A 26,699-nucleotide genomic window follows, 5' to 3' on the forward strand; every position below is an offset into this window, starting at 1 on the left:
CGCTGTCTGTTTTTCCTCACCGAGGTTCAGTTCTAATTATGTTGATTTTCTCCAGCCCACCCCCCTCCTGGCAAGCTTATTAGGGGGAATATTTTTATTTATTATCATTTCGCCCAACTCCTGCCAGCATTTCCAATTACTCTCGCCGCTTCCTTGTAATTGTCTTTCCGTAATGGCTGCGAAACAATTGCGCTAAATGAGGTGGCTCCGGCAAGATGAGGGTTTCACTTCATTAAAGGCTAATGGATTCCCAGCTCCAGCTCTGTGGGCAAAAAAAAAAAAAAAAAAAAAAGGGAAAAAAAACATTAAAAAAGAAGAGATTTAACCAAGTTCTTTTATCTTATTGGGGTGATTTGCCCCGGTGTGCTGTGTTTGGGTGCTGGGTGTTTGCGGTGTTGCTCGGGTGTTAAATGGGTTTTTCCCCAAAATATTTTGTGGGATTTTAGAAAATTGTTATTCCTCTAAATTACTGCTAATTTGCAAAAAGCTTTCTTTTTTTTTTTCTGTGTATATACTGCTAAATTCTATTTACTGCCATAAATATTATTATAGAAATGTTTGCTACGTAACGTTGATGTATAACCTGTAATGAGTGGATCCAATACACAAATATTTATAAATAATTAAATAACTACCTGGCATAATCCTGTACCACAGGAGTTGATTAGGATCTATTCACATTGCCATATTTATTTATAATGCTTGATATATAGTGATGTACTGATTATAGAATATGTATTAGATTGCTATATAATGCTTGATAGAATAAAGAATTATTCTCTTGCTATATATTATTTATAATAGCATTAATTAGAAATACAATATATCTAGCTATATATATTTCTCAATATCATCTATTTATTGCTGTAAAATATCCATTTCTGCCATCAGAAATTGGCCCCACAGTCAGGGGTGGAGTCAAAGCTTTTGGAGGTTTTGCTTGAATTTTGGAGTCTCACTGAGTTCCTCAAGCACAAATTATTTGATTGTTATTTTGATTTCTAAAAACCTTTTGGTTTTGAAATTTCTCCCATTTTTTCCTGATCCTTTCTCTTCCTTTTCCCTTCTTTTGTGGGAGGTAGATGTGCTTCAGGTGCTGGGATGGACCTGGGATCCATCATGGTACCATGTGGAGTGTCGCAGCTCAGGGAAATTATTTTTCTTAAATATTAAACAAAACTCAATTCCCCCAAGAACTTTATATTTTGTTTTTTTGGGGATTTTCTATTTTGAAAAGCAAATTCAAACCCCTGGCCATAGGATGGTGTTCAGGGCTGAAGCAACCTGGCACAGATGTGGGAGTGGGGCTTCATGGCAAAGGGAAATTCAGCTGGTAATGCAGGGAAAACACTTCAAAAAAGTAAAATTCACAGTGGAGTGAAACATTGAGCCAGAGCCACCCCCACAATTAGCAGGTGCTTGTGTAGATGGAGAAAATTTGGAGAAGCAGGTTAGAATGGCCAGTTTGTTTTCTGCACTGTCCCACCTGCTGCATTTCCAGAAATAGCTGTTTCTGGCAGCGTGGTGCACCCCAAAATGGAGGGGAAATGCTTTAATGTGGGATTGCTGATCACAGAAAATGCTGATTTTCACCAGTGTGTGGGAGGAGAGAAAGCCAAAAACTTGAGAAAAGTTGGTTTTTTTGTGAAAGTTTGACAAATAAATGCAAAGCAGCCGAAGAAGGGGTTAATGCTTATGGAAGTCAGATATGTACATAATAAATTTAGAGTTTATAGTTCCTCTATTGCATGGTATCCAGCCATTGGATCCATTATATTGGATATTATATATAAATATATATGTTGGATTGAGTGTGTTGGATATATTTTATTATGTCCATCTATTGGATTATATTGGATGGTTATTTTGAATTTTATATATATATACATACACACACATGGGATATATATATATATAGGATATATATATATTACATATATATATGGAAGATAGATATAGCTATAGCTACAGATATATAATATACATTGAATATATTGGATATATTTATATTATATCCATCTATTTGATTATGTTGGATGATTATTTTGAATTTTTATATATATGTATATACACACACACACATGGGATATATATATATATATATATATGGGAGATATATATAGGATATATACATAATATATATATGGGAGATTATATATATATTTATATAGGATATATATATTATATATGTATGGGAGATAGATCTAGCTATAGCTACAGATATATAATATACATTGAATATATTGGACATATTTACATTATATCCATCTGTTGGATTATGTTGGATGATTATTTTGAATTTTTATATATATGTATATACACACACACACATGGGATATATATATATGGGAGATATATATAGGATATATATAATATATATATGGGAGATTATATAAATATATATTTATATAGGGTATATATATTATATATGCATGGGAGATAGATATAGCTATAGCTACAGATGTATAATATACATTGAATATATTGGATATATTTGCATTATATCCATCTATTGGATTATGTTGGATGATTATTTTGAATTTTTATATATATGTATATACACACACACACAGGGGATATATATATAATATGGGAGAGATATATATAGGATATATATATATACATATATATAAAAAATATATATATGGGAGATAGATATAGATACAGATATATAATATACATCGAATGGATTAGATATATTTACATTATATCCATCTATTGGGTTATGTTTGATTATTTTGAATTTTTATATATATATTCATATATACTCACACATGAGAGATATATATATATGTACATTGAATATATTGAATATACATTGAATATATTGAATGTACACTGAATATATTGAACATACATTTAATATATTGAATATACTTTGAATATATTGAATATATTACATTATATCCCACTGGAAATATTACATGAGTGCACTGCATATATTATATCCTTATAGCCACACTATTATATAAATTTAATATTATATCCATTGGAAATACAAGGTATAACATATCCAATATATTAATTCAATATATACATATCTTTTTTTCTATCTATCCTCTTTCTGTCTCCTTTCCCTCCTAATATCCTCTCTATATGTATAGGATGGGTATAGAAGTGTTCTTTTTATATATATATATAAATATATATAAATTTATGATTACATAGATAGAATATAGAATTATAAACATATTTTTATAAAATGTAAAATATATATATATAAAATAGAAAAACTGATCCAATTATCTTTATCTTGGACGCTGCTCTTTGCATATTCATCATGCTACAACTCCAACTCTTCTGGGTGTTAAACCACTGAAATATGGATTTCCCCACCAAAGCAGGGGAGCAAATCTTGTATTATCTCAGGAAAATTTTTTTTTTAAATTTAAAAATGCCTCTGAACACCTCTTGACTGGCACTGCATCCTTCACTGATCGTTGTATCCCAAGTTTCCTCCAGCTCTGCCTTGCACACATCCAGTGCCTCCCCCAAAAACTGCCTGTGCCCCACGAGAAAAGAAAATTAAAAAGAAAAAAAAAATTTGGACATAGGAACAATATAAATATAAATATATTGTTTTCCTTATAGCAGTGGAAATCCAGGAGCCATGGGGAATTCTCATGTGCCTCTCCCACCCATGAGCTGCTCACCCTTACTCCCCTAAGAGATAAAAGGAAAGAAAATTCATTAAAAACCTGCAAAATATTTATTTTTAAGACCCTCCCTGACCTCCAAGCCTCACCTTCCAGCACAGTGTGTGTGTGTGTCTATTTTTCCTGGCATTTTCCTGGGTATAGATAAATAGTTCACACATCAAAATTCAGTGTATTTATCAATCCCCAATCCTAAAAATCCATTTTCTACATCCATTATTAGTGTACCTCTTATCCTTATCCCTCACAGGCTTTAAATTGTAAATCAGGAAATCCTATACATTGTAAATCAAGAAATCCTATACATATAGTCCTGTATTAAAGAGTTTCTATTATAAACTCTTAATATAACATTTATGCACTCTTACCTCAAGTTGCAATTAAACCACAAAAACTAAAATTATTAATGTAATTCCAAATAGAAATTATAGAATCTTTAATTACAAGGTATTTTTAGGCACCTTCTGAAGCTGTCTAAAATTATTGTCTAAAACTGGGGGGACTCCTGATGGGGACACCTCAGGTTTGATTTAATTACCTGGAGCAGAGATTTGGATATTTGACCATTTAGGGGGATATTTTATTAATTATTCAATATATTTTATTGTTTGGGGTAGTAATTTATTATTTTTGAGATGTAGTTTGTTGTTTATTTGGGGTTATTTAATTACGGTTATTTTATATTTTACTTTGGCTGTTTTATTATTTTGGGGGTATTTTGTTATTTATTTGGAGTATTTTATTATTTTGGGGATATTTTGTTACTTATTTTGAGCATTCTTTGATTTTGGGAATGTAATACTTTGGGAGTATGTTTGTTTTTGGTTTTGAAGCATTTAATTATTTCTGTGTTCCACAATTTATTTGGGGATGTTTCTTACTTTTAATTTTGTTATTTATTTGGAGGTGTTTTATTCTATTTTGGGATGTTTTGTTACTTATTTTGAGCATCCTATTATTTTGGGAATCTAATATATTGGGAGAATTTTGTTATTTTTTGCAAGCATTTAATTTTTTCTGTATTCCATAATTTATTTGGCGTATTTCTTAATTTTAATTTTTAAAATTTATTTGGAGGTGTTTTATTCTAATTTGGGATATTTTGTTACTTATTTTTGAGCATTCTATGATTTTGGGAATACTTTGGCAGCACTTTGTTATTTTTTCAAAGCACTTTATTTTTTCTGTATTTTATAATTTATTTGGGCTATTTTTTAATTTTAATTTTTAAAATTTATTTGGTGGTGTTTTATTCTTTTTTGGGATATTTTATTACTTATTTTGAGCATTCTGTGATTTTGGGAGTGTAATATTTTGGGAGTACTTTGTTTTATTTAAGCATTTTATTTTTTCCTTATTCCATAATTTATTCGGGGTATGTTTTAACTTTAATTTTAAAATTTATTTGGAGATGGTTTATTATATTTTAGGATATTTGGGGAGGATATTTTATAAATCTGGGGTCGTATGTCATTATTTTGGTGGATATTTTATATTTGAGGTGATCCTGGTCAGGGCTTGGGATTACTCCCAGCATTTTTGGGGTTGCTCCTGGTGCTTCAGCATCTGATTTGGGCTAAAAATGTGGATTTTTCACCACAGTGCTGCCAGCTGCTGCTGCAGAGCTCCATTACCCCAGCCACCAGGTCTCCATTCGTGCCTTGATTGCTCCTGCTGATTTCCACCCTGTCCTTTTGGGGCTCCTCCTCACCTGGCACTCGGCCAGGCTGGATCTGCACCATTGCCTTCATCCTTGTTTTTGTAGCATCCTCATCCTCGTTGTATTTAATATAACAGCTGGGTTTGCATCCCTCCGAGCTTTCACCCATGTTTCTGAAGGTTTTAACAGCATCCCTATCTTTCCATGTGCCTTCCTGCGCCGTTTTAATAATCAGAATGTTATAATTCAGGATATTATTTGGGATTATTTCAGCGGAGAGCCCTGATGGTGCAACCCCGTGAGCCGAAATCTTTAATTATTGCAGGTGTGACCTTGCTGGGATGAGTGACCAGACGGCCAGGGATGCTCACTTCCCAAAAAAACCCTAGGACAGGCTTGATGCAGGGTCTCCTGACGAAGTCATCGCTTCCCAACTTTAATTAGTTGCCCCTCATTAAGCACAAAGCTCGTAGAACTGTGGCCCAAACTTCTCCGGTGCTGGACTGTGACATTACAGCATTTAAATGTGTGGAAAAAGAGGCTGCAGGGGTTGCAGAGCATCACATCTCACCCTGTCAGAGCTGCAGCCTTGTTGAAGTCATTAGAAAACCATTTGGAAATTAATTCTTTTTTTAGGATGCAGCATCAAATGGGGCTTTAGCAACACTTAGGTCTTGATTTATCTTCATCTCAGAGCAGGAAAATATTGTAATGTGGCTTCCTTGTGTTGAAAGCTGAACAGAGGAATTATTTCCAGTTTGGACACTGGGTGTAATTGGGGTGGGTGGCTGGGGGCTGGGTTTTTCCTGCAGCTGTTGCTTTGCTATTGGGTTTGCAGGAAATCCACGATTTTTTGCTGCTTTCTCTTTCCCAGTATTACTTCTGAGGCTTAAATCTAGCTCAGGTGTGCCAAGGGAGTGGTGAAAAATTTTATGTTTCCAGGAAAAATCACCTGTTTTTTAAAATATGAAAGAATAAAAAAAGCAGTGAAGTGAATTTCAGAGCGTGAGGCTTTTAAACAATTTTTATTTTTGAAGCTGGGTAAAGGCTGGATTACTCTGCACTTCAGACATCTCATTTGCCAATGGAGACAGGTGTCAAAAAGCCCCCAAGCCCCAAAAAACACCCAAATATTTTCTGATGAGCTCAAGAAGTAAATACAGAGTTTTGGGAAGGTTTTGGTTGGTTTAGGGTTGCTGAAAACCTTAATTGAAAGCTGAATATCCCTTGGAAAGGAACATCACCATTTAACAACCAAACCCTGTGCTGGGTGCAGGAGTTACTAGCAGTGTGTTCTGCAAGAAATTTTCGATAAAAAAAGCACTTTTTGAGCAACACATCTCTGAATTTATGTGCTTGAGCTGTGTCACGAGTTAAATGGCAGCACCAGATGATTTTTGCAGAACAAACTCACCATGGGTAGAAGCAGCCCCTGGGTTTTGGGGAGCTGAGCTGACTTCCAGCCCCAGGCTGCCCTCAGCCCTGCAGCCAGGAGTGAGCTGGACCTTTGTGATCCAAGCTGTGCCAGAAAATGTCTCTGTTTTTCCCAGCTAGTTCAGTCAGGTTAATAAAATACCCATTGCTGCCTTGCTGGCGGGGCTGTGGAGGGGTGCAGGACCTTGCCAGGCTGTTGGCAGCCTGGGAGACGTCAGGATGAGCGTTTTTTAAAAAGCTGGATGAAAATGGAGAGTTGCTGAGCTTTGCTTTAGGCCAGTGTCTTTGCTTTGGTCTTGGCCACATCTTCAGTTTGTTCTGCTAGTGGCCTTGGCTGGTTCCAGCATCCCTGGACTGATCCCAGCTGACATCCCTGCTTTGGGCCCAGACAGGATTTTGGTTTAATTTTAACTCTGACAGAATCCCAGAATGGTTTGGGTTGGAAGGGACCTTAAAGATCATCCAGTTTCACCTCCCTGCCATGGCAGGGACACCTTCCAGTGTCCCAGGCTGCTCCAAACCCTGTCCAGCCTGGCCTTGGGCACTGCCAGGGATCCAGGGGCAGCCCCAGCTGCTCTGGGCACCCTGTGCCAGGGCCTGCCCACCCTCACGGGGAACAATTCCCAATTCCCAATATCCCATCTAACTCTAATTTCTGGCAGTGGGAAGATATTCTCTGTGTCCTATCCCTCCATCCCTTGTCTCCTGGAGCCTCTTTAGGCACTGCAAGGGGCTCTGAGTGCTCCCTGGAGCCTTCTCCCCTCCAGATAATCACTCCTATCTCTCCCAGGCTGGCTCCAGAGCAGAGGGGCTCCATTCCTTGCAGCATCTCCGTGGCCTCCTCTGGGCTCCTCCAGCAGCTCCAGCTCCTCCCTGTGCTGGGAGCCCCGAGCTGGGGGCAGCTCTGCAGGTGGGGTCTCACCTGGGGGGCAGAGGGGCAGAATCCCCCCCTGCCCTGCTGCCCAGGCTGGGGGTCAGCCCAGCACAGGGGGGTTCTGGGCCAGGGCCTGTCCAGCTCTCCCCCACCTGCACCCCAGGGGCTTCTCTGCTTCTATTTCCCTTTCTCCTCTGGTTTTTCCATTCAGTGCAGACTGCCACTTCTCAAATATGATGGAGAGTGGCTCGACCACTTTCTCTGCCATTTCCCTGAGGAAATGCATCCAGTGGGTGCATCTTTCCGGGTTCCATGGATTCATGCACCTTCAGGTTGCATAATGGGTGCATTGAATGTTCTTGGATGTTCTTGAACCTGATCTGCAGGCGTGGTCTTACCTTTGGCCCTTGTGGGCATCCTCATTTTGTATTTAGCTGGAAGTTTTACTTTGATAAGAACCAACATCCATGGATTGATTCGTGTATCCTTGAGCTAATCCTGCTCAGCATCCTTGGTTTGGTCCTTTCCACCATCCCTGGTTTGATACCATTCCCACACTTTGATTTCCATCATCACTTCTCATCAGCATCCTCTGTTTAAATTAGCACAATTTCCAGGTTATAAGTGTAAATATATATAAAAATGGGCATTTTTTCCTGCCCATTCCCATTTTTTGCAGCAGTTTTTGTGGAAGAGCATCCTGGTGAGAGAGGGGTAGCAGTTCTCCAGCTGCTGTTAATGCAGGGGGCACGGTGGTCACGCATGCAGCGAGACCTCACAAGGTCAAGCCAAGAATTTGTTTTCCTTAAAAAAACGAGCCCAAAATTACCAAGCTGAGTAAGAATTCAGGCTGAGCATGCCCAATCCCACATCAACCCTGTTGTTTTCATCTCTTGAGTGAAAATTCAAGCAGAGCTTTGCAGAAGGAGCCTTTTTTCCTGGCTTTTTGGGGATGCTGCAGCTCCAGCGTGGGGATGCCGGCACCTCTCTGCTCCCACCTCCGTGCAGAGCTGCGGCAGCCGGGTGCATAGTCGGGCTGTAAAGATAATTAAGTTGCATTTCTGTGCGTTGTTTACTGTTCCTCTGATCCAAGTGTTCCCCAGAGACTCCAGCTCGGGGCTGGTTTTTGTTTTGCAAAGCTCGTCGCGAGTGTGCCCTTCACTCTGCTTCGGGAGCCATTCTCATTTTACTATTATTAAACCATCCCAGACGTTGCCTTATTATGTGCCTTGGAGCTGAAATTCCTCAAGGAGGGGGGGAGCACCACTCACATCTGGGCTTGTTCTGCAGATGTTTGCTCTGCTCTAGGAAGGAGCAGACATTAAAGGCTGATGTTGGAGTGGTTTTGCCCCGGGATGGGTTTGCACAGGTCGGTGCGGGATGGAAATGGCTCTGGCACAAAGAGGAACCCCAAAACTTAATTCATCCTAGGCGGGAGATGGGTGTGAAAAGATCTTGTCTTGGCTTCTCCGGAAAGAAATTCATAATTTTTTTCTCCTGAAAAAAGAATTTCAAAGGAGAGCCATAATTAAAAATTAATTAAATAAGTGGAGTGAATAGGAAGGATCTGCGCTGCTCACCTGGGGAGCCAAACCTGAAATTTTGGCACGGTTTTATGATCAAACCCTATTTTACACTTTTTAAACTCAGAATGGGATCCCAGGAGTGCACAGCTGGGGGTGCAGCAGGGATGCATTTTGCCCTGTGGCTGTTGGTGTGTCTGTGTGCATTTGCAGATCTGCATGTGTGTTTGCACATGTGTGTCCCATGCATGTTTGCCTTTTCCTGTGCATGTTCCTGGGGTGGTGTTGCATTTCTGTGGGTGCTGCCACGTGCACTGGGCTGCTCCCAGCTGTGCCTTGCCCCCAGGCTGTGTCTGCATGGGTGTGTGCCCATTTCCATGTGCATTTCCAGGTGCACACCTCCCAGTTTTCCCCGTGTTGTTGCGCATTTGCAATGCAATAAATTTGCATATATGCAAACACACACAGACACATAAATCTGCATAGCAAAACATCTCTTTTTGCCCACTAACACCCAGGGAAGCAGAGCTGTGTGCACTGAGCTGTCCACACACACATGGCCATTCCCACATCCAGCTCTCCTGATTTACACACCCTCAATAACTTTCTTCCCATTATCCCTAACCCATAGACTCTGGGAAGTTTAATTTCTTCTCTCTAGTAATCACCATTAAATAGAAATTGTCTTTTTTTGTGTAAACACGTCATTAGCGAAGCTGCTTTCTGCAGGGTCCAGATTTCATTTTTATTAAAATGAAACATTTTTTCGGCTCCTCACTGTGTCCGGAGATGAAGAGGATAATTTTAACCCGTTGGGTTGGCCACAGATAATTGCACCAGCGTTTGATTGGGGCGATTAGGGAAATATCTTCTTTTCATGCAGAATTTGCATTTTCCCCTCTTCCTTCTCTGGAGCAGAATCGTGCTTTCCTACCCAGCCAGTTTTAATGATTGTTATCAATCCTAATAAATAGCTTTTCATCTTCCCTTTATTGACTTCTTTTTTAGCTGGGATGGGCTGAAAACCAGGTCCAGGTAAGAATTTGGGATGGGGAAAGGCACCAAATTTCAGCTTCTTTTTGCAGGTTGATGCTCAATAAGGGGATTTTTTTTTTTCTGTTTTTTTTTTGGGGGGACTGAAAGCACCCCTGAAATGATGCAATGGAATTTTGCAGGGGGAGAGAGGTGGGTTCAGTGCCAGGGGTTGCAAACAGCTGTCAGCAAATTCCCTTGCCAGGTGTGCAAGGGCCACATCCCCCCAAATCTGTGCTCTGCAGTGATTTTCCAGTGGTCCCAGGCCCAGCAGGTACCTCTGGGAAAAGACATTTTCCCCACTAAATACCCAAGAAAATCCTGAAGCTCACACGTAGATAAATCCATCTATTTGGTACATCTCACATCAGACAAATAAAATATGGCAATGATAGATAATAGACATTAAAATAATACATAATATATGTTATTCCCATCACATCATAGATATATAACCATAAGGAAAGGATACCTATATATCATAGATATGTAACTGTGTAAGGAAATAGTAGAGACTAAATAATTTATTGTTCCTATATTTTATAACAAATATTGTATGATATAACACAGATTAATGTATAATCTATTGTTGGGATATGAGTAATACATATTACTCCAATATAATATGTAATATATATAAAATTTATATATATAACACATATAACATACATGTTATATATAATATTCAGTATTGTATGATATAAAATAGATTAGTGTATAATCTATTATTGGAATATAATTAATACATACTATTCCAATATATTATGTAATATATGTAATATATAACACATAACATATTTATAACATATAACATGTATATTATATATAACATATATATAACATTAAATAGGGTATGATATAAAATAGATTAATGTATAATCTATTGTTGGGATATAAGTGATACGTATTACTACAATATATTATGTAATATATATAATATATAACATAGCATATATATAACATATATAACATGTATATTATATATAACATATATATAACCTTAAGTATCATATATTATAAAATAGATTAATGCATAATCTATTATTGGGATATGACTAATACATATTACTCCAATATATTATGTAATATATATAACACATAACATTTATAACATATATATATAAATATAATGTGTATATTATATTTAACATATATATAACATTAAGTATCATAATATATAAAATAGATTAATGTATAATCTATTATTGCAATATAAGTAATACATATTGCTCCAATATATGGTGTAATATGTATAACATATAATATATATATTATACATATAACATGTATATGATATATAACTTATATATAACATTAAGTATCATATGATATAAAATAGATTAATGCATAATCTGTTATTGGAATATAAGTAATACATGACTCCAATATATTATGTAATATATATGACATATAACATTTATAACATATATATATAACAAATATGTATATTCTATGTAACAAATATATAACATTTATAATACTTAATGCTAGACAACATCTGAACTTCTATAAATGTAATCTATAACATAAAACATATATAATGTGATATAAAACACATAATATAAGATACACAGTGGCATTAGGTGATGTGGTGGCCTCCCCCTCCCCCTCTGCCATAATCATACCTTGAATTTCTGCCTAATTTGGCACAAAACCCCCCAAATTAATTCTGAATGTACAAATATATACCATAGGCAATCCATTCACTCCCTTTGCCTTTGAAAATCAAGTTTACCCTTCCAGTGCTACCTGGAAAATCATATTTTCACACATGTGGGAGAAACAGATTCCCCCAAATCCACCTCTGAGCATCCTCCAAAGGCAGATTCCCTGCTGGGACGGGGGTCCAGCCTCTCCCCCTGCCCTGGCTGCTGCTGTTTCTTGTATTTATTTAAAATCCCAGCCCCAGGAGCGTGGCCAGCGCGGCCGCTCCGATGGTGTTTGCACAAGCCCACTGGGGGCCAGCGAGGGATTGTGGGGCGATGGGAAAGCTGCTCTTTTTCCCAAACTGCACCAACCAGCTTGCCTTTTGCTTGCTTTTTTTTCACCATTCCTTGCTTTTCCTTGCTCTGCCCCCGCACCTTTCCCTCGCTTTTTTGTTTTGCATTTCCTCCGCTTTTTCTTGCTTTTCTTTCCTTTTCGCTTTTTCATGCTTTTTAGCTTTTTTTTTTTTTTTTAATGTGGAGGCATGCAAGCAGCCAGGCCTCCTCTCCCAGCTAGGAATTCGAGGTGAAAAACTCCCTTTTTGGGCCCACAGGCTTGTTTTCCCCCAGATTTTGGGGTTTGGGGGATATTGCTGCCACAGGAAAGCGTCACCTGGGTAAGTAAATCCCCGCGGTTCCTTCTCCACCCCACGGAGTGTCCCACTAACATCCACAACACCCCAAAACAGAGATTTTCCTCAAAATGCAGCAGGATTGTGGCTTGGTCCTCTAGAGAAATGAAATTATGCAGCATCCCTGCTGTTTTGGGAGAAAAGACAGTGGAAATTGTTATTTGTGGCAGCACCAGGGTGCCACGTTGTCTCTGTCACCTGAAGTTTTGCAGCTGGGATTGAGGGGAGTCCAAAGCATCAGCCTGAATTGTGTTTTAAGGAAACTTAACCCTTGTTAAACCAGTTGAGGTTGAACTGTTTCAGCTCTTCCAAAGCTCCAAACACTTGGGACAGCGTTGGAAAAACATCCAACAAAGCCACAGCCCCCCATGGAAACCCTTCCAGCCCTCAGCACTCCTCTGATGCTGGCAAAAAGTAATTTTATTGTTGTTGCCAACTAATTAGTTGCAGTAACTCTGTGTTTTTCTGGTACTGGGAGGGGATTCCCTCTTCCATTTTTCCTTTGGAAACTCAAGTTTAATGATTGGAATCTTCCTTTGTGATGAGGAATATTGATGTCCCCTTCTCACTCATGATCCTTTTATTATCACTCAGCTTTGCCTAGCTGAACATTCCCTGTGCTGCTGATCCCAAATTTACTCCTTATTAATGAGTAAAACATTATTTATTTTCCTTTGAGTGTGGCTTTTCCCTGTTTGGGCTGAGCAATTTCACTCAACACCAACTCCAAAAGTTGCATTAAACCTTTTTGAAGCTTTTGCTGCCACTGAACTGGGGATTCTCTGGCTGAGCATCATTAGCTCTGGGCCTTTTAACTATTATTATTATTATTAGTAGTAGTAGTAGTAGTAGTAGTCGTAGTAGTAGTAGTAGTACTAGTACTAGTAGTATTATTATTATTACTAATGGATTGCAGTGTATTTTGAGCAAGTAAAATTAATCTCAGAAGCTTTTTTTAAAAAAAAGAAGGATGCAGAAATGAATTTTGTATCAATTGGCCCTGGGTGATCAACTCCTTGCCCTGATTCCAGGAATTATCCACGGGGCAGATTCCAAGGCTGGGTGGTGAGAGGTGATTCCACAAGCCAGGACTAATCCTTGTTTTTAATTTAAAAGTCACTTAGATTATTGAATTAGAGAATAATGTATCTTATTAAATTATAGAATTGTTATTAAATTAGAAAATAATTTCTATCTTAGAATTAACTCTGCATTTAAATTTTAAAATTTATAAATGTATTCCTGGCTTGAGGATGCATCCAGCTGTGGGAAAATATCTGTAAGGATGTTAAACCCTGGCAGAGGTTTGAAATTTAGGGTTTTTTTTGCTCCAAAACCCTCCAACCCACCAAAACACAGATGCAAAACCAGGGATTTAAGGATTGAAATTAGTGTAAGGTTTAATTCTGGTATTTTCAAACTCCAGAGTTTATGTTCCCATGGCAACCGGTATTTTTATCCTCTTGGTTCAGCGCCTGTGAGATGGATCTGTTGGGAAATGTTTTCCCTCTGGGACCCATGAAGATGTTGGGGTTGGGTCAGAAGAAACACAGAAATAAATCCCCACCAGCCAATAAGAAGAATATGCAGGATTCTGGAGGTTGTCCCTTTCTCAACAAACCAGAAAAATACAATTTTGGGGATGTTTCAACCCAACAGTCAATGGGTCCTTGTGCTGCTCTCCAAAATCCACCAAAACTTGTGCTGGAAAAATCTCATTTTTCTTTCTCTATATCATTGTTACATTCTCTGCTTTGGGATGAGCTTTATGGGCTGAGTTGGAACTCCAGGAATTGAAAAAAAGTGAGGGAAAATATCCCAAATTTAAAATGCAGCAACATTATCTAGACCCAAAAGAGTCTTTTTCTCTTGGAAATTATTTATATTGAGCTGCTTTTGCTCAGTCAAATCTCATAAGCACTTATTACCTGACAATGTTTGCTGGCTTGCTTCATGTTATAACAATTTCTCAAGCTTTTCAGATCTGTTATGCATGGTAATTTTATTTTTTTTCCCCCGCTGGAGATGAACTACTTGGTGGAATTCCTCAAAAAACAGTAAAAATGGGGAAAAAAAAGAGATTTTGTGACTTTTCCATAAATGGACTTGTTGGTAGGAACTGATACCTGTGGATTGTGTTGGCAAGATGAGATGGAGCAGGAGAGAGAAATGCAGATTTCAAGATGGAAAGGACTTTAAAACTGCAGGATTTTGCTCCTAAAGCCCCAAATGAGGGAAATTACACTGAAAAAACAATTCCAGAAATTTAATCAAAATCTAGATTAGGCCAAGGTTACTCCCCTCTTCCCTTCATATTAAAATCCTAGATATTAATTAATTTTTAATACTATTTTTTTCCTGTGACCAGGATGTTCCTAGCATCAACTGGCTCCTAACCGTGGGTGAAAACACTGAATTAAGGAAAAATTACAGATTATTGTGCTGTATTTTTTCTCTTGCCTGCCTCAAACAATGCTGTTGGCATAGAAACAGCCTTTTGTGGAAAGGTCACCTGTGAGGAGGGTGGTTGAGGTGTAATTCAAGGAGATTACAGGGGATTAGGCTACACTTATATTTATATATTTTTTATAGAGTTAGGGTGTGTGCATATCCATATATTCATGGACACCTGCATAGCTACATTTATATATATATATAATTTTTTTAAGGAAATGTGATAAGGCAGCAATATCCAGGAAGCTTTGCTAAATTAAAAAGTCGATGATGAAGGGGATGGGTTTTTTTCCTATTTTTTTTTCTCTATGTGTTTTTTCCCCCCCATTTTTCCCCCCCTCTCCCTGCCACATGTGGTGGGGCGATATCAGAACCCAGTGCTGCTCCTCTGTGTTTTTCTCTTGGCTTTAATTAAACCTCAGGCAGAGCTGGAAAAATGTGGCGAGACGAGATAATTGCGCTTATTCCCCGCGCGGGGCTGGAGCCCGGGCTGGGGAAAAAAAAGAGAAAAATAGAAATTTGGAGGAGATGTAAAGGTGATGGAGGGTGGCTGAGCTACACCATCAAGGATGATGGAGCTGTGAGGTTTGGAATGAGAAACTTGGCTGATTAAAACTACCAAAACTACCAATTTTCATCCCATTTTCCAACTCTGTGTGTCTGCACCCTGCCCCTGGAACCAGAAAAATAAGCAAAATTCTATTTTTTTTTTTTTAAATTTTTTTTTTTTTTTTTACTGTGACTGCCCTGTACTGCTTGTCTTCTATTTGCTTTCTTTTCCTATTTTTATTCCATTTGTTTTTTTGGTGTCGCATGGGCAAGGCAGGAATTTAAAAGGTTAGATCACTGGATAATTGCATTTACATTGGATAAAACCCCCACACCCTGTTCATCCCCAGTTCCCCCAAACTGGTGTCATCAGTGCAAAATACAGGGAAAATCCTCCCAAAATTCAAATCCCTCCCAAAATTCAAATCCCTCCCAGTTTCTCCTTTTTTAGAGAAGAAAAACCATCATTTTTTGAGGTTTTTTTCCCCACTATTAAGGAAAATCAGTGCACTGGAAATGGTTCTGTGTGGTGGAAGGAGCTTCCTGCACCCTGGAAATAATTGGCAAAAAAGGATTCAGAGAAGCTACAATATCAAAAATCTCTTCTCTTGCCATCAAGCTATAACAGACTGTGGTAGCAAATATTTGGCTCAGATTGCTTTTGGGTGATTACAGCTTGTCAGAAAATATTGTTTGCATCCTAGAGGAAATATTGTATTTTAACTCTGTTTTCATTCCAAGAAGTCAAAATATTGATTTATATATATGTATATATTTTTTTTATTTTAATTTTTTTTTCCTTTCCATGGTAAAATTCCAAAAGCATTTTCTGTTTGGACACATGGAAGCAAAAACTATCGGCACCGTCTGCAGACGTGAAATGTTTTGACATTTTAAAATGTTAGTTTCCAATTGACATTTCAGCATAAAATAGCATTAAAATGGCACCGAGTGAAGCTGTTGATTCAAACCAAAAATTAAATTTCATTGAGGCATTTCAAAACTGAATGTTTTTCTCCATTCTGAACTAGCACTTTGGGAAAAGGAGCGTTTATTGCTGAAGAAATAAAATATTTCTCCCCAGTTTTTGGTATTAAATAGTCCTGACCCACTTGGTGGTGGTCACTGCACTGGGCCACCCTCAGCTGCCCCCTTAGGGATGAGACAGCAAAGAGGGGATTTTTCCATCTAAATGCAGTTTTGGATAAATCACCATGTATTTCTTAGCCAAAAAAAAAAAAAAAAAATCCCAAATAATTCACATCAACTGAAAAAAAACCCCAAAACTTGCATTTATTCCCACATTGGTTGATGGCCAATGGCATTGGAGGTGGGATTTTCCTATTCAGCAGGGAGCAGCTGTGTAGGAGATCAGCCAATAATATCTCAGAGAGAGCTGAAAAGCTGCAGCAAGGCTCAAAATCACTTTGATTTCTCTCAGTCCTTGCAGCTCCCATTCCATGGGAAAGCAAACTTGGAGCACTGGGTCTGGTGTGGAGAGTGGATTGTGCAGCTTCAGCAGCTCCCAATTTATTAATTCACTCAGTTTCATGTTTGATTTCAGTTGTTTGTTTGGCAGGTCATGATTTTGAGAAGGTTTTGGACATCTTGAAGCATCCTCAGGGGAAAGCAGGGAGGGATTTGTAAGATGTGGTGATTTTGGTGTTTCCTGTGATGCTGATGAAAAGGTTGGAGGACCTTTCACTCCTCTGGTTTGGAAGTGGTGGGGGAGGATCTTCTAGTGAGGGTTTTGGTTGGAGAAACAGCATTTCTGAGTGCCCAAAAGCTGGTGACCTGCTGCAGCAAGCCTCAAAATCACTTTTATTTCTCTCAGTCCTTAGGGCTCCCATTTCATCGGAAAGCAATGGGGGCAGACTTGGAGCACTGTGTGTGCTATGAAGAGTGGATTGTAGTTTCAGCAGCTCCCAATTTATTAATTCACTCAGTTTCTTGTTTGATTTCAGTTATTTGTTTGGCAGGTCATGATTTTGAGAAGGTTTTGGACATCTTGAAGGATCCTCAGGGGAAAGCAGGGAGGGATTTGTAAGATGTGGTGAATTTGGTGTTTCCTGTGATGCTGATGAAAAGGTTGGAGGACCTTTCACTCCTCTGGTTTGGAAGTGGTGGGGGAGGATCTTCTAGTGAGGGTTTTGGTTGGAGAAACAGCATTTCTGAGTGCCCAAAAGCTGGTGACCTGCTGCAGCAAGCCTCAAAATCACTTTTATTTCTCTCAGTCCTTAGAGCTCCCATTTCATCGGAAAGCAATGGGGGCAGACTTGGAGCACTGTGTGTGCTATGGAGAGTGGATTGTAGTTTCAGCAGCTCCCAATTTATTAATTCACTCAGTTTCTTGTTTGATTTCAGTTATTTGTTTGGCAGGTCATGATTTTGAGAAGGTTTTGGTTATTTTGGAGGATCCTCAGGGGAAGACAGGGAGGGATTTGTAAGGTGTGGTGAATTTGGTGTTTCCTGTGATGCTGATGGAAGGGTTGGAGGAAGGGGCTCTCCTTTCACTCCTCTGGCTTGGAAATGGTGGGGGAGGATCTTCTAGTGAGGGTTTTGGCTGGAGAAACGGCATTTCTGAGTGCCCAAAAGCTGGTGACCTGCTGCAGCAAGCCTCAAAATCACTTTTATTTCTCTCAGTCCTTAGAGCTCCCATTTCGTGGGAAAGCAATGGGGGCAAACTTGGAGCACTGTGTGTGGTATGGAGAGTGGATTGTAGTTTCAGTAGCTCCCAATTTATTAATTAATTCAGTTTCTTGTTTGATTTCAGTTGTTTGGCAGGTCATGATTTTGAGAAGGTTTTGGTTATTTTGGAGGATCCTCAGGGGAAGACAGGGAGGGATTTGTAAGGTGTGGTGAATTTGGTGTTTCCTGTGATGCTGATGGAAGGGTTGGAGGAAGGGGCTCTCCTTTCACTCCTCTGGCTTGGAAGTGGTGTGGGGGATCTTCTAGTGAGGGTTTTGGCTGGAGAAACTGCATTTCTGAATGCCCAAAAGAAGAAGGTAGAAGAAGGCATTGCTCCTTCTCATGGTTCTTCTTCCATCACCCCAACAAAGAAAACCAAACCAAACAAACCCTTCCTGGTTTTGGGTTTGGGCCCTCTGGTGGTGCTTCTCCAGTGGAAATCCTCATTTTTCCTCCCTGAGATGTTTTTACCCTCTGACATTTTCTCACAGACTGCTCCTCCTGGAATAGACCTTGCAGCCTCTTTCCACGAGTTAGAACTAAGAAATGTTGAATAAAGAGGCGATTTAAGCTTTGGGAAGAATTCCATATGAAAAATTGCCATTTCCACTGGGTCACACAATGGCTCTTTAGAAAGATCTCAAGTTTGACCAGAATTGATGGCCAAGGCTACAACTGCAGAGTGTGCTTTCCACCCAAATTGCCAAACGAGGTTATAATTAGTCCCTGGAGATTTCTTTCAATATCTGAAATCACTTAATAGTAGCATTTGATTTTTATGGCAGCCTTTAGGCAGTTGGCCTGAGTCTTGCTTCTGCACAGTGTGGTCATCAATGCAGGGCTGGGTCTTCTCTGTAGGATCAACAATTTACTCATTGCTTTGTAATCATTAACTCAGGGCTGGTGTTTGAAGGGTTAATTGATGTGTTACCTGCTGCTGTTGTCTTCATCAATACACAGCTGGGTCTTCTCTGAAGGGTCAATGTTGCTGTTAATGTTGTTTAATAACAGCTTAAAATGTGTCAGTAAGGGCTTCATAGCCACAGTTTCTGGGGGAAATGGAGCATCTATTTCCAAAATTTTTCCACAATTTGCCTTTTTCTTGCTTGGAATTTTTGACTAAAAATAAGGAAATTCTCAAACTGCATTGGGAAGAAATGCAATTTCAATACTTTCAATGCAATTTCAATACTTTCTTCAAAGAAAGTATTGCAAAATTATGGTCCAGGAATGTCTTAATGTTGAGTTCTTGGGCATGAACATTATGGCTTCCATTTGTTTTCTTGCAGTATTAATTAACATGAATTAATGTGTCAGTACTGTGGGTTGATACCACACCTGACACTCCATAGAGTAAATGCTAAATCCATGCTTGCTCTTTCATTTTGATGGGAAAAATCCCCCCAAACATGCATCCTTCCACGAAAAATGGAGAAATGGAAAGAGAATGGAGATGGAGAAATGGAAAGAGAAATGTCTGATTTCCTGGAACTGCATTTTTCATGGAACACCTCTGATTTTTTCGCTGTGCTCCGAGCACGGACATTGGCAGTAAGAACTTGTACCAAGGGGTACTGATCACATGCAGCTCAAATCCATCACAGCCTTACTGCAGGCTATTAATACTTTATTATCTCCATTTAAACTCTGCCTTAATGCTCCTGGTGTGACAAGTGGCTCTGCGTAGAAATTATTAAGGAAAGACGGTTTTTAATCGAATTATGGAGTAGTGCTGGGACATGCGTGCAACCCACACTGTGCCCCGAGTAGCCAAATTTCTGCAAATATTCTGTGTGCATTTGCATGCAATAGAATATTGGATCTGGGAGGATATGCTCCCAAACTATCCCTGGAAAATAAGAGCTTCTCAGGAGGTTGTTTCCAGCTGAGCCAACCCAAAGCCTGGGGTTTTGCATGAGCAGCCAAAACAGGACTGAATTTTGCAGGGGTGAATATTTGAATCTGAATGTCTTAGAGTGACTCTGGTCAGGGGAAGATCCTGAGTTTTAGACATCTATTCCCATCACAGCAAGAGAAGAGTTTTTCTGGCCTGTTCCTACCTAGGGGGAAATTCAGAGTTTGCATGGTGAAAAATTTTTGCACTGCTGGAAGATTTCTGCCTCAGAGATGAGAGCTTACATTTGCTCTTATGGCTGCTCTCCTTGTTTAATCTCAAGCACTCCCTTCCTGCCCGAACACAGAAAAATACTTCTAAAATTCATTTTCTGCTCCTCTTTTCACTTTTCTGTGATGGTTTTTTTTGTCTCTTGCTGGTCCCTGAGTATGGAGAGTCAAGGCAGGACATTAATATTGATGCTGGCCTCGGTTATTAGGAGCTGCGTTTCCGAGTGTGCCGGCAGCATATAAATACTATTACTGGGTAATTAGTGAGCCTCAAGCTGAGGCTGGATTGAGCAGGGCTCTGTGTCCTACTTTTGGGATTGGGCTTGGTTTTTTTTGTATTGGGCTGTTGGGGTTTTGGCCCAAGAAAAATCCAAAAATTTTGGAAATGGAAATCCTGACTCAGATGCACCTGGATGCTCAATGAAAGAGAAAGAAGCAAAACAGAGAGGAAAAAATGGAAGAAAAAGTATCTTCCAAGGCTTTTCCTTTTCTGAAAACCTCCTGTATTTGAAATACAAAATAATAATTTTTAAATTTTGTATTCTTTTTTTAATTTTAGTTGTTTCTGTCCTTTCTTGCTGGATTTCTTGGTTTGCAATTTCTCTTCCCATGCCCCCCTGGAATTTTACTCCTCTGGTGCTATAAAAGTTTGGAAAAGCTTCAGTGTTGCCAAAGGGCAAATGCAGCCAGGATTCTCTGGTTGGATGCACCTGAAAAATGGATGCTCCTTGCATTCCTCTCTCTCCAGCCCTTCTGGACACAGAAAACCCTTTTATTTTATTGTCTCCCCCATTACTTCTCCCCAATAAATACAAGAAGGGTTTTCCCATCCAGACAGAGATGGGGAGCCATCCCCAGGGTCACCAGATCCTTCTCTTTACCCCATAGTGTGGCTTTGATTGAAACACCATGTGAATAATTTAGGGGTGTTTTGCATCTTTTATACCTCTGAACTTCCACTAAAAGGGGTTTTGAGTTGCTGCTGCTGGCGAAATAGCGTCTGAAGGTGAACAACCCCTGAATTTTGCATGAGCTATAAGGGCTGTGAATGGGGAGTTGGGCTTTGCCTCTGAAGTCAGGTGGGTTTAATGCATGAATTTCATGAATTAGCACGGGAGGAAAGCAGTGGCTCCCTGCTTTGGGGGGTAAATCACTGCAGCTCACTGGGCCTGGGAGATCACTGCAGGTTTTGGCATCACTGCACCTCCCTGCACTCAGGGTTGCAACCCTAACACTTGCCCTGTGTTACTGTCCCCCCTTTTTATTTTAAATTTCAGCTCATTTGCCAGCTTTCCCTCTGCATGGAGATGTTTTGGGTCAAATCATCCCATTTTCAGACCTCATTGGCCAAGGCTTTGAATAGTTTTTCTAGGAGGAGGTGCAGCCTCGTTAGTGGCTCCCCTGCAGGACCATTCCTGTGTCCCCCTGCTTGGAGGCTCACAGAGCACTTCAGTGGCACTGAACTGAAGGAGGGGAGGTTTAGATATCAGAAAGAAATTGTTCCCTGTGAGGGTGCTGAGGCCCTGGCACAGAGCAGCTGTGGCTGCCCCATCCCTGGCAGTGCCCAAGGCCAGGCTGGCCAGGGCTTGGAGCACCTGAGACAGTGGGAGGTGTCTTTGCCAATCACAGGGAATTGGAAGAATCTTTAAGATCCCTTCCAACCCAAACCATTCTGGGATTCTCTGATTCTCTCACTTCTTTCAGAGCTGACTGGCTCCCAGGGCTGCATGAGCAGCAATATGTGGGCTTGACAGGGTGCCTGTGTCAAGCTGCTGGAAAAGATTTAAAATTCCCCAATAATTTCTTTTCCGCAAAACAAATGAATCTTCAGAAGGGCCTTTCCTCACAGTTGCTAAGCCATTTAATTTATCTGAGTCATTTACAATTTGTGATGGGCCTGTTAATAGCCTGATGCGGGGATCAGCATCACTTAGACGTGGGGGTTGTTTTCTTTCTTTTTTTCTTTTCATTCTTTTTTTTTTTGGTCTTTTGGGTTTTAATTTCTTGCTGTATTTGCCCCCAGAGGCACCAAGCTGTGTTTGGAAAACGTCAACTCTGTCTCCCCAGCCCCTTTGTCATGCTGGTGCAGCTCGGGCTGAAAGCACAAACCACAGCCCACCCATGGGGACGTGCTGCCCTGCTACTACTTAACTGCTTCAAAGTACCTGTCTGTGATATGAAACATGCCATAAAATGAATATATTCCAGATGTCCCAGTGAATTTCCCCTCAGCTCCACAATCCACCTGAAGGCAATGCACGCAGCGAGGTTCCTTGGTCCCTGCTGCCTCTCTCACTGCCAAAGCAGCATAATGTTGGCTCATTTGGGGTTGCACTTTGTGGGGTGGCCATTACCAGACCAGGGTGGTGACCCCTGGTTCTGCTCCGTGCAGTGTGGGGTGAAGATTTCAGCCACTGATGTCCCAGGGGGTGATTGCCCTCCATGGGATTGGGGGAAATGGGGTTTGCACCCCAGGTTCTGCTCCGTCCTGTGTGGGGTGAAGATTTCAGCCACTGATGTCTCAGGGGGTGATTGCCCTCTGTGGGATTGAGGGAAATGGGGTTTGCATCCTTAGGTTTGCTCCGTGCAGTTTGGGGTGAAGATTTCAGCCACTCATGTCCCAGGGAGTAATTGCCCTCCATAGGATTCCGGGAAATCGGGTTTGCATCCTTCGGTTTGCACCCCAGGTTCTGCTCCGTCCTGTGTGGGGTGAAGATTTCAGCCACTGATGTCCCAGGGGGTGATTGTCCTCCATGGGATTGGGGAAAATGGGGTTTGCATCCTCAGGTTTGGGGGTCTTTGTCCAGGAGGGGATTTCTGTCTCCATTCTTGGATGGGGGATCCCCAACCTCAGGGTCTGCAGGATCTCTGTCCTCAGGGTTGTGAAGGCCCTTGGGTTCTGAGGCTCTGCGTTGTCACGGTTGCTGGATCCCCATTCTCAGGGGAGCTCACTCCTTGAAGTTTGTGGGTCTCTATCCTTGGGTTTTGGAGGTCTGCATCTGCAGGGTTGGGAGATCCCTTTCCTTGAGGTTGAGGGAATTCCCAGCCTTGGGGTTAGGTGGATTCTTCCTTGTGTTTTGTGGAGCTCCATCCCTGACCATCTTCACCTTCAGAGTTGGGAGCATATCTCCAGTTTTTGGATATGAGGATCTCCTTCCTTGTGTTTGGAGGAAAATCTTCAACTTTGGGGCTGGCAGATACATCTGGAGTTGGCAGAACTCCATCCTGGAAGGTTCTCCAGCTCCAGGTCTGGGTGATCTCCACCCATGGAGATCCACAACCTCCTCCACACCACATCACCCACGTTGCTCAGGGACTACCCTTGGACAGCTGCTGGTTTGGGATGATGGGCACCTCTGTGAGCAGGGCAGGCTCCCAGCCTTCCAGCCACTCAGCAAAGATGACCCTGATTTATTTAAAAGCTTCAGAGGGATCACGTTGGGGTGTGTGTTTGCTGTTGAACTGGGTATTTCCAGGAGACACAGCCAATAATTTCCTTGGTATGCTCTGTGCAGGTCCTGGTTGGCTGGGAGGACCATGGAAAAGCTGGAGTAACAACCGTGTAGAAGGCAATGAAGAAGGTACAAAAGCTAAAATTACTGTTCGTGGCTAATACTTTGCATGGCACTAATTAATTTTTAAACAGCCTCGCTGGGGACCTCATTGCTAAAACATGATGTTTTCTTCTCCGGAACCATAACTGTTAACTCCAAACCAAGCAGAAGAAAGTCAGGAAGGATGAGGAACCACAGGTCCATTAGGCTGCATCTGAGTTGCCTGACCTGATGGCCAGGTCTGATGGCCACTGTGCCTGGGGGGATGCTCTGTCACACCCCTCTGAAGGGATTTTTTTGGGCTGGGGAGTAAAATTCATTTTGCTGGGAGTGCAGAAGTGTTGTCTGAGCTGCAAGCATGCTGGGAGGAAAGGGAAAACTATTTTTGATTCTGCTCTCACCTGTCTCACTTTCCCTACTTGTGGCTTTCCCTGAATATTTTTAACCATATTTTATTACTGGTCTCACAAACCTCAAACTGGGGGATTGCTGTCATTGCACTCACCCACATGTAAGTTATTTAATTCAGTCTTTGTGACTGTTGAAAAAAGGCTTTCCTCAACGTTTTCATTGCTGCTGACATCTAGATCAACACCCAAATTTATTTATTTGACATTTCCCATTTCCAATTAATCTGTGAAGTATTCCTCCTAAAATGGTCTGAGCTGGTAATGCTTTATCTTCCATTTAATGTTTAATTATTCTTTAATTATTTGGACACTTTTCTTATCACCACTTCATGTCCACCTATTAATTCCATCCTTTTAAATTTCATCATCTCCAAAAGAAGGGAAACTCAGCAAGCTTCTGCTAAGTTTAGTTTGAGAAATGTATCAAATTCAGTAGTTTTACTCACAACCTCTCTGTTTACTTCTTTATTTTAAAATTAAGAAATGTGGTGGTAGCTTGGGGCGAATATTTTTTGATATCCTCTGGGTCTGATGGTACCAGAATCCAGCCTGAGCCAGGCTGAGTGTAGAAAATGACAATTACACCATTGAAATATATTTTTTTTGCTGTTGGAGGGAGCCTTTGCTGTGTGCCAGTAGCAGCCCTGGGGTCAGGGAGGGCTGGGACTGAGGGGAGCACACGGCCCCCCCAGACGGGGAGATTTCTGTTTCCATATGGAAAAGGGATGTGGCATCTGGTTTCACTCCCAGCAGCTGGCAGCTTGAAGCCTGTGTTTTGCATGGTGTGGAGTAAAGAGAAAATAAAGTGTCGAATTGTTTGGCATTATCAAGGATTTCTGCTCCCCAGGACTCCTGCATAAAGAGATGGAAATTTTAGCTGCTGGAGCCAAGAAACACACAGAAGTATATGAATTTATTACATTTTATCTCATTCCCTTGCAAACAGCGCTGGAAATGTCAAAAGATCATCTATTGTTTCATCATTTAGAAAGAATTTTTGTTTTCTAGTTGTAATTTCCTTGATGCCTGGCTGTGGGGAAGGAAGAGAAATTGGAGCAGGAGCTGGCAGGTTGAACATGCAGGTTTGTCTGGCCATGGAGCTACATGTATTTAAATTTCTCACATCCCAGGTTTTTAATTTAACAAATGTAATTAAGGCTGGGGTAGGTACTCGGATTATTCATTTACTCCAGATGGAAAAAATTAAATTGAATGCAAATTCCGTAATCAGACGTGAAGTTGAGGATGTCGGACGTGATGGGGAAGTGTCAGCACATTAATCGGACTGCTTTCCCTAAACAGCCCCCAAATCTAAGAGCCAGGGATTATTTGAATAATTGAGGTGGCATTTGATAAGATATCTGATTGCTGATATCTCCTTAAGACGAAGCCCTAATTGTAATTCTCCATCAAGGAGGATTAATCTGCGCTGGGAATGGTGTGGTGTCACACTCCCTCCCCTGAGTTTTGGGTTTTTATCAAGGGCTGCCATGCCCAGGGAAGGTGCCAAAGTGATTTATCGCTTCTCCTGTTACTTTATCCTTGTGCCAGGAGGTCGTCAGGTAGCACAGCTTGGCACTGGGGATCTGGGCACCCAAGGCTGCCTGAGTCCCACAGAGCTGGGTCTGTGTTTTGGAGGTGCCTCCTGTTGTTGGAGGAGGATGAATCCTTGCATCTTAATGTCCCTTCTTCAACAGTTAGACCTTTTTCCTCTGGGAAAGGGAGACAAAATGGAGACAAAGTGTCCTAGCTTCAGCAGAAGACCATGTTGGTCCCTTCTTCATGTCTTCAGGGCACAGTTAGACGTTTTTTCCTCTAGGAAAAGGAGACAAAAGGGAGACAAACTGTCCCAACTTTAGCAGAAGGCCATGTTGGAGAACCATGAACCATCCATGACCCCAGTCATCATTGATAGGACCCAATCTTGGAAAACTTCTGGGGGTTGATGGACGTTGACTCCCAACTCAGTCTTGGCTGGGGTAGAGTCCTGGTTTAGGAATGGTGCCCCCAGTTTAGTGCTTCTACTGAGAGTTTGCAAACCACGCTGCCACTCACTGGATCCCCTTTCTCCTCCCCTTCTGGAGAATTCGAGGCATGAAAAGCAAAAATCATCATCAAAAAGATGGGTTGTAATGAGAACAATTTACTGGAAACCAGAGTAAGCAAACAAACAGTAGCAGCAACAAAATTAATAACAAAAGGGTACTAAAAAAAGAGTGATTCACATACCAAATGCTCACCTTGAGCTAGAGCTGCTCCGGCTGGGAAGGGAGTCCCTTTCCTGCCCTTCCCCCAAAACGATGTGCAGTGGTATAGAATAACCAGGTCCTGGCCATGCCCCTCCCAGCTGCTGCAGAAATTAACCCTCTCCTGGCTGGAACCAGGACAGGTACCAAGAGGAGTTTC

General features: G+C 40.7%; 1 protein-coding gene across 1 annotated transcript in view; it reads left to right on the plus strand.

Moving 5' to 3' along the window:
• Nucleotides 1–26,699, plus strand: part of PKNOX2 (PBX/knotted 1 homeobox 2) — a 108,217-nt gene that overhangs the window by 32,868 nt on the left and 48,650 nt on the right. The window contains exon 2 of the mRNA XM_058819063.1: nt 23,845–23,910. The gene's annotated coding sequence lies outside the window, so the exon portion shown is untranslated. The remainder of the gene's footprint in view (nt 1–23,844; nt 23,911–26,699) is intronic.

Source organism: Ammospiza caudacuta, chromosome 23 (genome assembly GCF_027887145.1).
Source record: "Ammospiza caudacuta isolate bAmmCau1 chromosome 23, bAmmCau1.pri, whole genome shotgun sequence".
Classification (NCBI taxonomy): domain Eukaryota; kingdom Metazoa; phylum Chordata; class Aves; order Passeriformes; family Passerellidae; genus Ammospiza; species Ammospiza caudacuta.